At 39.6% G+C, this 13,073-nt stretch overlaps 1 long non-coding RNA gene across 1 annotated transcript; it reads right to left on the bottom strand.

Annotated features, from left to right (window-relative positions):
• Positions 1-198: 198 nt before the first annotated feature.
• On the bottom strand, positions 199-10,337 carry LOC128370632 (uncharacterized). Its single transcript, XR_008322726.1, has 3 exons — positions 10,259-10,337; positions 7,200-7,358; positions 199-388 (listed from the first exon to the last, which is right to left on the bottom strand). It is a non-coding gene; the product is annotated as an uncharacterized LOC128370632 (long non-coding RNA).
• Positions 10,338-13,073: the final 2,736 nt, after the last annotated feature.

The raw sequence follows: 13,073 nt of genomic DNA, 5'->3' as shown, positions 1-13,073 counted from the left end.
TTCATATATCATTTACCTGTTAGAGTAGACACATCATGATAGGATGGTTGTACCGGGTCCCTGAGGTTCCCAGCTGAAGCAAACTGAAGAAGCTGGGGGTCCACATCCAGGGCCCCCGGCGCCTCCTCCCGCCCCTCATGGAGGGAGAAAGCTGACTGGGAGTCCAGGTGGGCCTGTGTGGGCCAGGAGGGGGGAGAAAGAGAAGCAGGAGGAGAAGAAGAGGAGGGAGGGGGAGCAGGATGGGACAGCTTGACTGGAGCCGGGGGGTTCAGGGTGAATTCAGACTCAGTGCTGGGTGTCCCGCTGTGGGACTGATGCCCCCTGGTGGCTCAGGGAGAGAACACAGGCTTCCAGGGCATCAGGATGTGATTGGCAGAGAGGGTGCAGACTAATAAGAGAAAAGAACAAAAGAGGAAAGAAAAGAGAGAAGAGAAATTAGATTAGTTATCAGTTTCACTTTTGTCATATGAAGTACTGTAAGCTAAGACTAAACGTTGTGTCCAGTCCTCCAGAATTTGAGAAATACATATATCTGACACAAAGCTTATATAATGGAAGTTTTTGTTTTGTGGTTGTTAATGTGGTTGTAATGTGTGATTTTTCAGATATGGTTTGAATTGTTTGTGCAGTATCTCTGTCATATCATAATTACACAAAACAAACCAGATCTTCTGCATTACACACTGCATACACTATTATATATTATATATTTAGCAAAAAAAATTCTCACAATCAAGAACTTAAAGGAAACTTAAAACCCAATATGTGGTACAAATGAAAAGGTACTTAACAACATTGAACTTGTTACCAAGGCTACAGTTTCTACATCTAATCATGTAACAGGTTGAGATTCATTAATTTTTCAACAGATGTGAACTCTCCCGGCATCAAACCTGTTCTATGATCAAAGAAGCTTTCATTATAAAACAAAGCGGGGCCTGGCCTCTTGTCTGTGTATTGGGGTCACAAAGATAAAATTACCACAGCCTGAAGCCACACACGGATCAGGTTCCTCAGCGTGACTGTAACACCACTATAAACACTCTGCAGCGGGAGGTGAAACATGCTTTATGAATTAAATACAGAGCTGTTAACACCAATAGCGTCAGCCAACAGCAGTGTGGCTTATTCCAAATGCGTCCGACAGTGCTGTATAAAGCAATATGTCAATCAATATTTGCAAAGTCACTGATCTGGGACTGATTCGGTGAACTCTGATACAGTATAACACCAAACACAGAATACACTCTTTCATCATTTATGTCATTGATTCCCACATGACCCAATACAGACTTATACAAACAGACAAAAATGAATCACATGTATGATATTCTTTGCCGTTATCAATACAGTATTTGTATGATTTGTCTTAAAGATAATGATGGGCTACATCATAGAGATTTCATTCAAGTTTATGTTCTATCTGCAGGCTTACAAAAGTTGAATTTGTTTAATGTAGCTCCTTTAGATGCAGTGTATTCATATTGAGACATCCACCAGTGTCTATCTGCTGGTTTAGCTCATTTTATACCATGGCAAAGTACAACCATCCACTACAAGTATACAAGTACATATAATGTTGTGTATCGATGTTAAATTACACTGTCAAATCTTCATGACAAAGATTTCAAATTATAGTTGTTTTAACATGTAAAATATGCTCACACAGTGTAAGAAATTGTGTGTTATTGTTCGAATGATGTTTTTTCCTCATAGACTGAAGACACTTCACTCAGGCTCTTAACAAAAGGACACTTGATACCTCACCTCGATTATTGCAGTCAATAAAACATGCTGGCCAGAGGGCAAAGGGTTAGGCTCCATTAAAGCAACAGCTACTATACTGCTGCGTTAAGTACGGCTGCGGCACAAGCACGGGCACGGACGCACATGACACACACACAGCTAAACACTGCAGCTGTGCACACATGATAACACACCCACCTTACACATGAAATAGCGCCCCCAAACCTTCCCAGCTGCAGAACCACTAACACCAGCACAACCCTAAGAACCCTTTATTCCCTTTTATCCTTGTTGGGTCTCCTTTGCAACGTTCCATCCAATCAGCTGAGTGCTCTGGTGTGTGGCCAACACTTCCCCATCAATCCTCTCTCTCTCTCTCAGAGATGTCAGCATATGCAAACACTTGAGCTTTTATAGCCACCCACCCCATCATACTAGAAGCCCCATCATACTAGAAGCGCTCCTTTTTGTCACTAAATCCACGTGTGGTGCAAGGAGAGATTCTCATTTAAACTCACCCACAATACAATAATACTAATTTAGCAAAGACGCTGTGATTGCTAAAAATATTTTAATGTTGCATGCTCACAATACAAAAGCTACGCACTCAGAGAGAGAAAATAAGAGACATGTCCAAGCTTTTCACGTTAACAGCCTGTCAGTTCCAATTTAGCCGCTGGTGTGGCACACTGTTGGTTTGTTAACCATGCAGTCAAGCGAGACCCTGTCAGCCACTTAGGGGTGACACTGAGGACATGGTTATTAGCCATCTAACCCCCCCCCCCCACCACCACCGCCACCACCACCACCACAACCTCTTTTGTATTTGAGTCTTTTTTACTGTGCTTAGACAGGGTGCCAGAGAAATCAGCTGGAGCGGCGTTTGCACAGAACATAATGGAGCGGCAGAGATTAAAGCGCCAACTTCTGTGCCCAGAAAAACTGGCTAACAGAGCTATGAGGGAACCAGATTTAATTAGACATTAATCTGATTTTTTTTTTTAAAGAATCACATGAACTTAGAAAAGGCCGGTGACAACAGCAAATGGCTTGAAATCACGTCCCGCTTTTGACCTTGAAGTCTGGACCCGAGCTGAACTCAGAGGGGGTGAAGGGTGTTTGAAAAGCTCTACGTTGGTACTCTGTACAAACAAAGGCCTTCCAGGAGGGTGTGTACGTGAGCAGAGGCACACAGGAGTGAAAGAGAGCTGGAAGGAAGAAGGGGGGGAGGGAGAGAGGACGCATGCACTGAGGGGGGGCGTTAGAGACGAGGGAAGAAAAAGACACTAATTGTTAAGACTTTCTTTTCACTCTGTCAGCAGCAGGTTGAATTATTCACATTCTGAAAACAAGCCAAAAATGCAAAGGGAGGGTTTGTTGATCTCTTCTGTTCTGTGATCGGTCAAGAGGATCCACAACTCTGAACTAAAACTTCATGCAGCAAATATTCAAGTGTAATATGGACCCTGTAGCAATGTTTCTCAACTTAAATATATAGTCATCAGAAAGCTGAAAGAACTACAACAGCAGTCTATCTCAAGAACTGAAATGAAATGTGCTGGAACAGACAACCTGGTGATTTGGCATTCTTCATAAACTGCTGTGAAATGAATAAGATGACAAGGTTTTGGTCAAATAGCTGAAACCAAAGCACTTCTACTGATAACCTAAAAATAAGATGGTATATTACTGACATTATGTGTTTAAAGTTCAGCAACTGTTAGTTTGTTTCCCTGTACAAAAATGTTAACTGTTAACTGAAAATATTCCCCAACAAGAAAACTCAGAGCAGTTTCAAACCTTGAAAAATGTCATTTCTTAGATCACATGTTAACAAATTCATATCTATTAATAAAATATAAAAGTTAACGTTATTCTTTTCACTGTTTCTCTTTTTTCTGATGTTTCACTTCCTTTAGACTTGTGTATCCTCCTCAACACTGCACCATCAAGTTAAACTGGGCAGTGTTCATACAGTATATTTTATATATATAATTAGCTCAATACAGGCAGTTTGATCATGTGTCAGGTAGATGATAATTTGCAAATACAAGCAATGTCTGTGAGTTACAGAGAACGAGACTCCAAGTACAAGAGCAGGCAGTGAATGCTTTTTTCAAATCTTAAAGGGAACGGTGAGCATCTGTTTCCCCACAGTAAATACAACAGGAAAGTTCACAATATTGAATGGAAAATGTGTCCAACTCTGAGTATGTTTGTTTCTTTAAGTAGATCTAATGGATTTATAATGCCAGTAACAAAGGCCGTGCTTTAAAGTCCTTGGAGCACAAACAAATTCACCTCGTTCCATCATGTGCTGCACTACTTTGGCTCTCAGGACACCGGAGAGTAATGCATGCAGGGTCTGCATGATAGCAGCTATTTAATGATTAAATGTCATTAAAGAGTTTCATACACTTGGCTAAGAGACGCTTGGAATTACATTAAGGCCTTTAAAATATTCTGCCGTGCTGCACCGTTCAGCATAAACTGCTTTTGATAGATATCTCATGTCGTGATAATGTTGGTAACCACACTGTGCAATATTACAAATTTATTTAAAAGCTTAAACTCCTCCTTTGAATGTATCATCAGCTGCCTCTTCTGTGGAAAAAGCCAAGGCACAAACATTAGGCTGGGCTAAATATTTAAGCCTATTCAGCTAAAAGGATAAACATGAGCCAACAGTCAATTTACTGTATATTCAAATGAGCTGCATCAAGAATACCGCAACACAACCACCTGTACAGATCTATCCATGCTGCCCACCAATGCAAAACTCCACTGCTCATGTTCCACTTCCTGAAACAATCACGCTGATTCTTCACTTAATGAAGTAAACATTATCAGTGAGATTAAAAGACTAAAAACTACAGTATATAATTAATTTAGACACAGCACTTATCATCACAGCACAAATTACATATCGAGTGGCCAAGGATATCATCCCATAACCACAAAGAGACAAATAATGTGCACTGTGCAACAAATCATCAAACTCTGAATCAATACAGCTTTCTCTAATTCAGTCCACAAAGATTTAACCCAAGCCACAAATTCATTTTCCATGTTTTCATTACGCTGCTTCACAAAGCCCCAGTCTAACAGACCCTGAGGCGTCAGATGGACACTCGTTATCCTAAATGTGCTAAATGACATCATGTTTATTGTGATTGCTAGTTGTTCTGAAGCACGAGGTTCCTTCATTGAGGTCAATTACAACTCTTTGGTTAACCATAACACCCATACTTACTCTGGCAAGTTCCCATAAAAAGATTGCATTAGTCATTTTGCAATATCATAAAAAGGAGAGCGTCGTCACAGAGAAGAACCCGCAGCCTAAAAAGGACGTGAGGATTTTGAACTCGTAGACACAGTACAGAACAGCCTTGTATCATCTCAGTATTGCCATGGCTCGCTTTAATACAGCGGAGATGAGCTGTAAAATGGCATCTTTACTCATATCTGTAACGATGCTGATGACTTTTAATTTTCATGTATCAGGCACAGGTCAGCACAGTGCAAACACAAAGCCTACATCTTAACAACGGACAGGATATGATGCCAGATAACAAAACAAATATTGAAGTTTGCAACATTGAAAGAGAGCTTGGGAAAAAGGACTGATAAAGATGCTGCAGTTTTGATGAAGAAATGTAAATTCACCAGCGATTATTTTCACGAGCTAATATGTCCATCATTTTTATAATTCATCCTTTAGTTTATAAAAAACACCCTCAACCAACAGTCAAGTTATTCCATTTATATTAAATATATTATACTAAAAGAATTTGGAAGAAAATCATCAAAGTTTTTACATTTGAAAAGTTGATAGCAGCAACTATTTGGTGTTTTTGTTCCATTATTGCAATCAATCAATTATCATAACTATTTAATTAAAAGTTTCAACACTAGGAAAGAAGTAGGAGAAAAGCAAAGTAAAGAGAGAATGGTAGACAGCTAATTTATTAGACACGGAGATGAAAGTGAAGAAACAGGAGGGAAGGAGCCTGGGACACAACAGGCCAGTGTACAGCGGACCTTAACGTGAAGAAGAATGTCACCCTGACAACTGGGAGCGCTATATCTGGAAAGCAGAAAGTAGCCACAAAACAAAACCCCTAAATACCAATCTCTCCTTCTCTAAAGGCCAATCTGCTCTGTTCACTCAATAAGAGGTGCTTTGAATCTGCTCCAGGAGCAAAACTTTGGCTCAAAACATCTGACCCATAGTCCAACTTAATCAGCTTGGAGGTATTTAAGATTTAGGCAGGAATAACAATTGGTGTGAATCAGCGTTAAAGATTAGGCTAGTGCACAAAAGAGAGTCAGCAGCTGAGTAACTGACTGCTGTAAGCTTTAAAACACAAAGAAGTAAAGTAGAAATAATTAATACAGGATGTAAACTCTCCCTTGTGTCCTTAAGTCAGAAGACAAGCATTTAAGGCTTTAAAGAGGGACGTTATGTTGCTAAGGCAGCAAAACTGATTATTTAATAGGTTACAGCCTTTTTTTAAATATTTCAAATTGTGTTAAACGTACTTATCTGTCCTTTCCTAAAAGGTTCCCTCAGCTCAAGAACCTGTGTTAGAGGAGCTATAGTTGATGCATTGCCACTTTTTTGAAGAACAACCTCTGAATGTGTAATCTGGGAAAAAATAGCAGATGCCAAACCACCCATAACATTAACCACAGTGTCTAAAGTTAAACTGCTGCTCAGCTGTATTACAGTTTAGTGTGGGCAGTCAAGTGAGACCCTGTCAGCCACAGTTTAGTGTGCAGCATCAAGTCACTCTGAGATCTGAACTTCTGCAAACACTTCAGGGCCAATCTCAACTTGATGAATCATTTCAGGAGAAAGATACATTTATCTGAGAAACTATAAATTAAAAACAAGCAGAAGAGGTCAAACTGATTTTAAAAGTTATAAATTCACTCTGTTAATAATTACAGCGTGGGGTCAACATGTTCTATGAACGTCAGAGCATAATGATCACTCAGCTGTTCAAATGCTCTCAAAGCATTTTGCCACAACAGCGACAAACACAAGGTAGAAGTGGAAGTCTTCCTTGCATTATCACATCTGTCAGTTCAGAGACAAATACACCTTATCAAAACAGAAATGAAATTGACTTTGGGATTCAATCAGCAGGGTTGGTTGAGAAGTACAAACAGACAAGCCTATAGAGTCTATGTTAACTGATTCAACTGAGACAAATGATCAACAGGCTTAAATAGTCTAGCTCATAAATTACTTTTTAATTAGTTTTATTCATTTTATCATGTTGTCATGAGGCGAGGAGAGAAGCAAACTGTGCTCATCAACACAGACTGAGTGCAGCAGCAGCCACCACAGCAGCACAGCAGAGAGACAGCATGCTAAAATGCTAATAACACTGGTCAGACCTATCAGCTGTAGTATTTTTAAAAAGCACTGAGTGAAATGGACTTACTGTGCTGCTGCAGCAGTTATCTGAGCAAAGGATGTTCTGTGTAGGTAAAGTCTCTCTCTCTCTCTCTTTCTCTCTCTCTCTCTCTTCTTCATCGAATTAAATGCTCTCTGCTGCTAGTGCTGCTTTACCGGCCGGCTTCTGTCCTGTACAGAGTGTGTCCTGTCAGAGGAGAAAGAGAGCAACAGTGAGGAGGGGTGGAGGTGGGGCTGAGGGGGGAATGAGAGAGGAGGAGGAGGAGGGACGTGACAGAGCAAAGGCGTGCTGGTTTATCAAGCTGCTGACACACAGACACTCTGCAGACAGACAGACAGAACATAAATGAATGTGTGTGAATCAGCACTTGTTCGGGTTATTGTAAAACAGCAGCAGGTCAGGATTTCACTCTTCCTTATGAACTGATTTGCATCAGTCAAAAGATGCAAACCTCCAGGACCTGGTCTCTCTACTGTAGTAGTCAAATTAGATTTACACCCATAGTTCAGACTTTATCACAGCAACAATGCCAAGACTGTTTCCCAGCACTACTGGTCACTGATTTACAGACAGTAATCAGTGATTAATTACTAGTTGTATCAAACTGAACAAACGTGCACTGCGTTGTTTCAAAAGGCCTCTCCACGTGTGACAACTCGATCTTGTAACATCTTATTCTCTTCATGTACTTATGAATGTTTCTTTTGTTTAACTATAATGTTAAGATTCATCACCTTGACATCACTTAGAGCTGAATTTATCATGCATGTTTACACTTGGAGGTGATTTACAGTATCCATCTTGGGGGCAAGTTTAGACTGTGTCCCATGGCATGAAAACACAGACGTTTACTTACAGACAACATCAGCAGTGTGTACGGTGTAACAGAAGCTAGTACTGTTTGTTAAATCTGGCTTAACTCAATACTGGGGACAAGGTTTTCTTTCTTACTTAAAAGGGCTGCTGTTGTGGTAATTGGTGATGTGTGTTTACCAAAAAAGGACATTGTAGTTTCTTATGATTCTTCGACTTGCTCTAAAATAGCAGCAAGACAGCCACCTCCTCTGTTATCTAACACGTACCCTGATATAGTCATGATATCATAGGAAGTACTTCAAACATACAATTACTTCACATAAGACGTTGTCCAAAAAGCAAAAGGCACATATTCGGTTCTATAAGGAGTCACTTCTACTCTCTACAAACACTTAGGTGATTGAAAATAACACAAAACTGGTTCATAATGTCAGATCTAGTCCTTAAAGTAGTCAGCTATTAAAGTTTGTAAAAAAAAAAAAACAGCTGTTCACTGTGGTTAAACACAAACATCTGCAGCACTGTGAGCAAATAGTTAGAATTACACACAATACAGTGGAATAATATGTTGGTAAGAAGGCATTGCTGCTAATCAGATCAATATTTATCAAAATAATAAAACATCTAATAAAACCAGTTATATGATCAAGGACTGACGGTCATAACCCTGAACAGTAAATTATGACTCTGCACCAAAATGTTTGTGTTCAAGCTGTATCAGAGGGCCTTAAACACTCTCTGTATCTAATACAAATAAATGTCTTTCTCCCATGTTTTGCAACAAGACCATACCATCCTTTTGTTGTTTTTTGGCGATCAAGAGGAAACAAAAACTTACTCACTCACTCACTAGGAAAATCACTATTTCTTTTCAAGTCAAGCACACTTTCTGCATCCTCTAACTATTAACGGTGTCTATGAAATGTCAGCGTTTGCCCTTAATCACTAGTGTTGGGTGTCGTGGTGTTGATTTAGCCACCTGCATTTCTGTGCCTGTACCAAAATTATAGTTTTGGTACAGTACCTTACTTTAGGGTTAGGGTTAGAGGGAGACATAAACATGTTTTTCCTTTTTTTTTTTAAAAAAAAAAAGCTCAACTTCAAATAATTAATGCAGGCTACAAGTAAGCAGATACACAATATGTTTCCTTAAATAACACATAGTATAGGCGACTCTATAGATTTGCAAAATAAGAGTTTTAAATAAGAACCACTGAGCAAACATTCAAAGTCAACTAACAATACTTAACAGTATTCAAAACTGTGCTACAGTTGAACAGTGTATCTTACTGTCTGTAAGTTACACTGTTCAATACTTCTATCTTTTAATTATAAACACATACTGTACATTTCAGTGCATTTCAAAGCAGTTTTAGAAGGTGATCATGCGCTGCTCGTTTCCTATAATACCATACCTAATTTTAGTCTGGCTCACACTGTGTTTTCCATACTGCCTTTGTGAGGTCATTTCCCCTCTTTAAATCTCAATCAGTGGGTTGCACACACAGTAAATAATGTGGTTTACACACAAAAGTGGCATTCATCCCCCACCACTATGTGTGTGTGTGTGTGTGTGTGTTCAGAGGGTGCACCTTCTGTGAGCCTCTGCTAAACTACATCATATAGAAGCTATTGTTACTTCAAGTTTGTCACCTGAAGGGTAAACAAGAAGAGGATGACTTTTTCTAACTTGTATTACAAGAGTCCCAAGAGTTTAGACAGAGAAGGGGTTAAAGATGAAAGGCGATACTGTAACAGGCTAATGGTTCCAAAGGACTGACTTTAATTTACCTGCTGTAAAGTGACACAGACTATTATTAAAACCAACACTGCCAATGCCTGACAGTTGAATATTGATCCTTAGTTTGACTGTAAGATCATCTCTTATCATTATGATAGATGACATGATTACCAAAACAAGATTAGCCAGCCCAAGCCAGAGGATATAACTTTGTGTTAACGTTATCTTAGCTAGCTCCAAATATAAACAGTTTTAACAGCTTTAATAAGTTAAGAAGAAAAGTCAGTTAGCAGACCGTTAACTTTAATCAAATATGAGTCAAATGTTGATAAAACAGGATAATTTGAACGGTGTTATCAACAACGCTTCCACCCACGGAGGGATCCCACCCTGCAGCGTTACGGAAATTTCCCCTCACTAAGTTTGGACAGTTTGAGAAACAAACGGTGATGCTACAAAGTGTACAGTCAGTAGGACAGGCTGTGTACTGAAAGTTAGAAGTGAAGAAAGATTAAAAGACTACACTTACATGTTTATGTCATTTGTGTCTATTCAAGGTCGTAGTGGGCGCTGAAGTTTCCCTCAGAAAATTTGTAGCTCAGCTGTCACAACGGCTGGTCCGCTCCGTATTCCATTTGGTCATCCAGAGGGAGAGATGCATCATGGGACATGTAGTTTATTAATAGAGAGCTTTTTTTTTTCATCACACACTAGTAAAGTTTGTTCAAAAATAAAAATGAAACCATTTCTGATTATGATGAATCATAATTTGCTCGTTTTTATTATGATGGTTATTTATAACTGGCTGTAGTATTCATATAGGTTTCAAGTCACACCTGCAGGACAGGTATATCCCAACTCTGTACTTTGCCCTTCATAACGTTCTACTGTATGAAATACTGTCTATATTAGATGGTATGTGCAAACTGAGCCAGGCGTAGTAGCAACTGATCACATGAAAAGTATTTTAAGCCAGAGAAATCATACTGGATATTTTTGGGTTCCCTATCTGACACAAAGAGCCTGGGTGAGTGACGGTTGACAAACCTACAGCCCAAAATGCTGACGAAATACCAAAGGCTATAAGAAAATGTAGGAGTACTTCCTTTAAAATAAATGAGCAAATACTAGCTATCCTATACAATACATGTCATAGACCTTTAAACTTTAAACGATTTAAACACACATCTCAATCAGATCCCTTTTCCATTACCAACAGTGACCTTTACAACGTGTACATCTGTCTGATTGTCATGTGTCATTAACATTTCTAGTAGATGTTATTTTCAGCTGCCTCTCCTTTACTTTATCTGGATCTTCTCAAATTGGTAAGGACGCCCACATGTGAGTGAAGCAAGTGCTGAGCTATTTTAACTGCGAGAGCCAACCACCAAACCCGCCTGAGAATGTTCACAGACATACTAACACACATGCACGTTGCCCTCGGTCATTTTTGGAGACATTACATAGACTTACATTCATTTCCTGGAGACTCACCCTAACCCTAACCCCTAATCTTAATCTAACCCTAACCTTAACCATGGACCCAAAAATGATCTTTTTTCCAATTGTAGACATAGCTTTTGTAAACAATTTGACAAGCCATCACAAATTAACTGGTCATTACTCTGAAATGTGTTCCCCAAATGTAGCCTATGACACACATACATGCAAACACACACATCTGATCAGATGCCTAAGGATTTGCTGAGTGTAATCTGACTGTGTGATTCTTTGTCTACCTCTAGTGGCAAATGTTTAAATGAATGGAAAGGTTTTACTCATCATGATTATTGTTGATGATTAAAAGTTCCCTGCTCTATTGTGTTTTAACTTTTGTGGATATTAATTTACAACCAAGGTGGCAGATTCATTTTATGGAGTAATTTAATATTTGTGACTGGACGTTGGTTGCTCTGGTTGTAAGCTCCAAAAAAAAGTGAGTAAGTGGACCTTGAGTCGAGAGAAAGTTTTGTTTGCTGTTGAGGTCAAGAATGAACTGTCAACTTTTAAGGGCGAAAAGTTATAACAGTGCTCAGAATAATGTAATATTTGAACATTAACAGTCCTAGTAAGTGATTTTTTTCATTTTTGCTTCTTTTGCTTCTTCTTCGTTCTTGCTTGTCCATTATGATTTTTTTTACACTTGTCTAATTCTGACATCTACAGTAAACACCACAGCTACTGTTTTCATACTCAAATTACCAGAGTATCTCCTGGTCAGCTGCAGGTCTACTGTCCATTGTTCCATAGTGGACAGTGGACAACACTGCAGTGCTTGTGTGTCTTCCATTTGTAAGTGATGATTAATAATTTATCACAGTCTCCATAGATCCACTGAGATAGTGGTCGGCTGCAGGCCACTTCCTCTCCCAAGGACAATGGGGCCATTTCCTGTGGGGTGTGAAGGCAGAGGGTAGAGAGAAAGAGCAAAACAGGCAAGTATTGTAAAGCGTGGACATCATATCGGAGTGTCCCGCCCTTGAAATGAAAAACAGATTTGGATTCTGGAACAGTGAGATTCATGGTCTGTTTGTCAAGATGTTACAGGAGTTGCAGCCAAGTCGGTCAGACACCAGCTCAGACATCTTTTTGACCCCTGCCCACAGGATATCCAGAAAACATCTTTGTTCCAATATGTCTACCTTTTATGGCTATATCCTGAGGTTTTATACCACAGACAGCTAGAGAGTGAACGAGCATAGAACAACTTAGCAACACCAGCAGCGTGTAACTCATCCTCATTGTACACTTCCATTTTATTAAAAATAGACTGTTATATGGATATTAACAAGACCAACCACACCACACCAACACAAGGTGAGTAGAAGTACAGGTTGACAGAGTCAGCATGAACTGCAGCCCCACATGAATCCCACTCCTTTAATTCCTGGGTAATAATCGAAATAACGAGGCTGCTGTGTGTTCAAAACAATGGCACCATTCATGTCTCTACAACCCCAGTGTCCACTATTCAGGGATATCTGAGAGAGCCCAAACAAGTAAAAGACATGTGGAAAAATACAACACAGAATGGGAGATTTGACAGTGAACATGTACACACGCACATCCAAGATATGATGGCACTGTCCAATTCAATAAATAGTCTAATAAACACCAAATCCCTCAAGCAACACATGAAAAACCCAAGAGTGTCAATAGGGCCCAAAGCTATTTTTTTGAAAAGAGGGCTGTCAGTCTGGACACTCACTCTGACCAATATAATGGCCTATATAACCAGTGTGCCTTGTCCCCCTCCGCCACTGTCTCTTTTAGTCTAGTTGCACACAGATGATGACTGTCACAATGGCCACAACGGAGAGAGCCATGACAATTTGCCCCGA

Source organism: Scomber japonicus, chromosome 2 (genome assembly GCF_027409825.1).
Source record: "Scomber japonicus isolate fScoJap1 chromosome 2, fScoJap1.pri, whole genome shotgun sequence".
Lineage (NCBI taxonomy): Eukaryota > Metazoa > Chordata > Actinopteri > Scombriformes > Scombridae > Scomber > Scomber japonicus.
The sequence above is the reverse complement of the archived record's forward strand: the minus strand, read 5'-3'. Positions and strand labels throughout refer to the sequence as shown.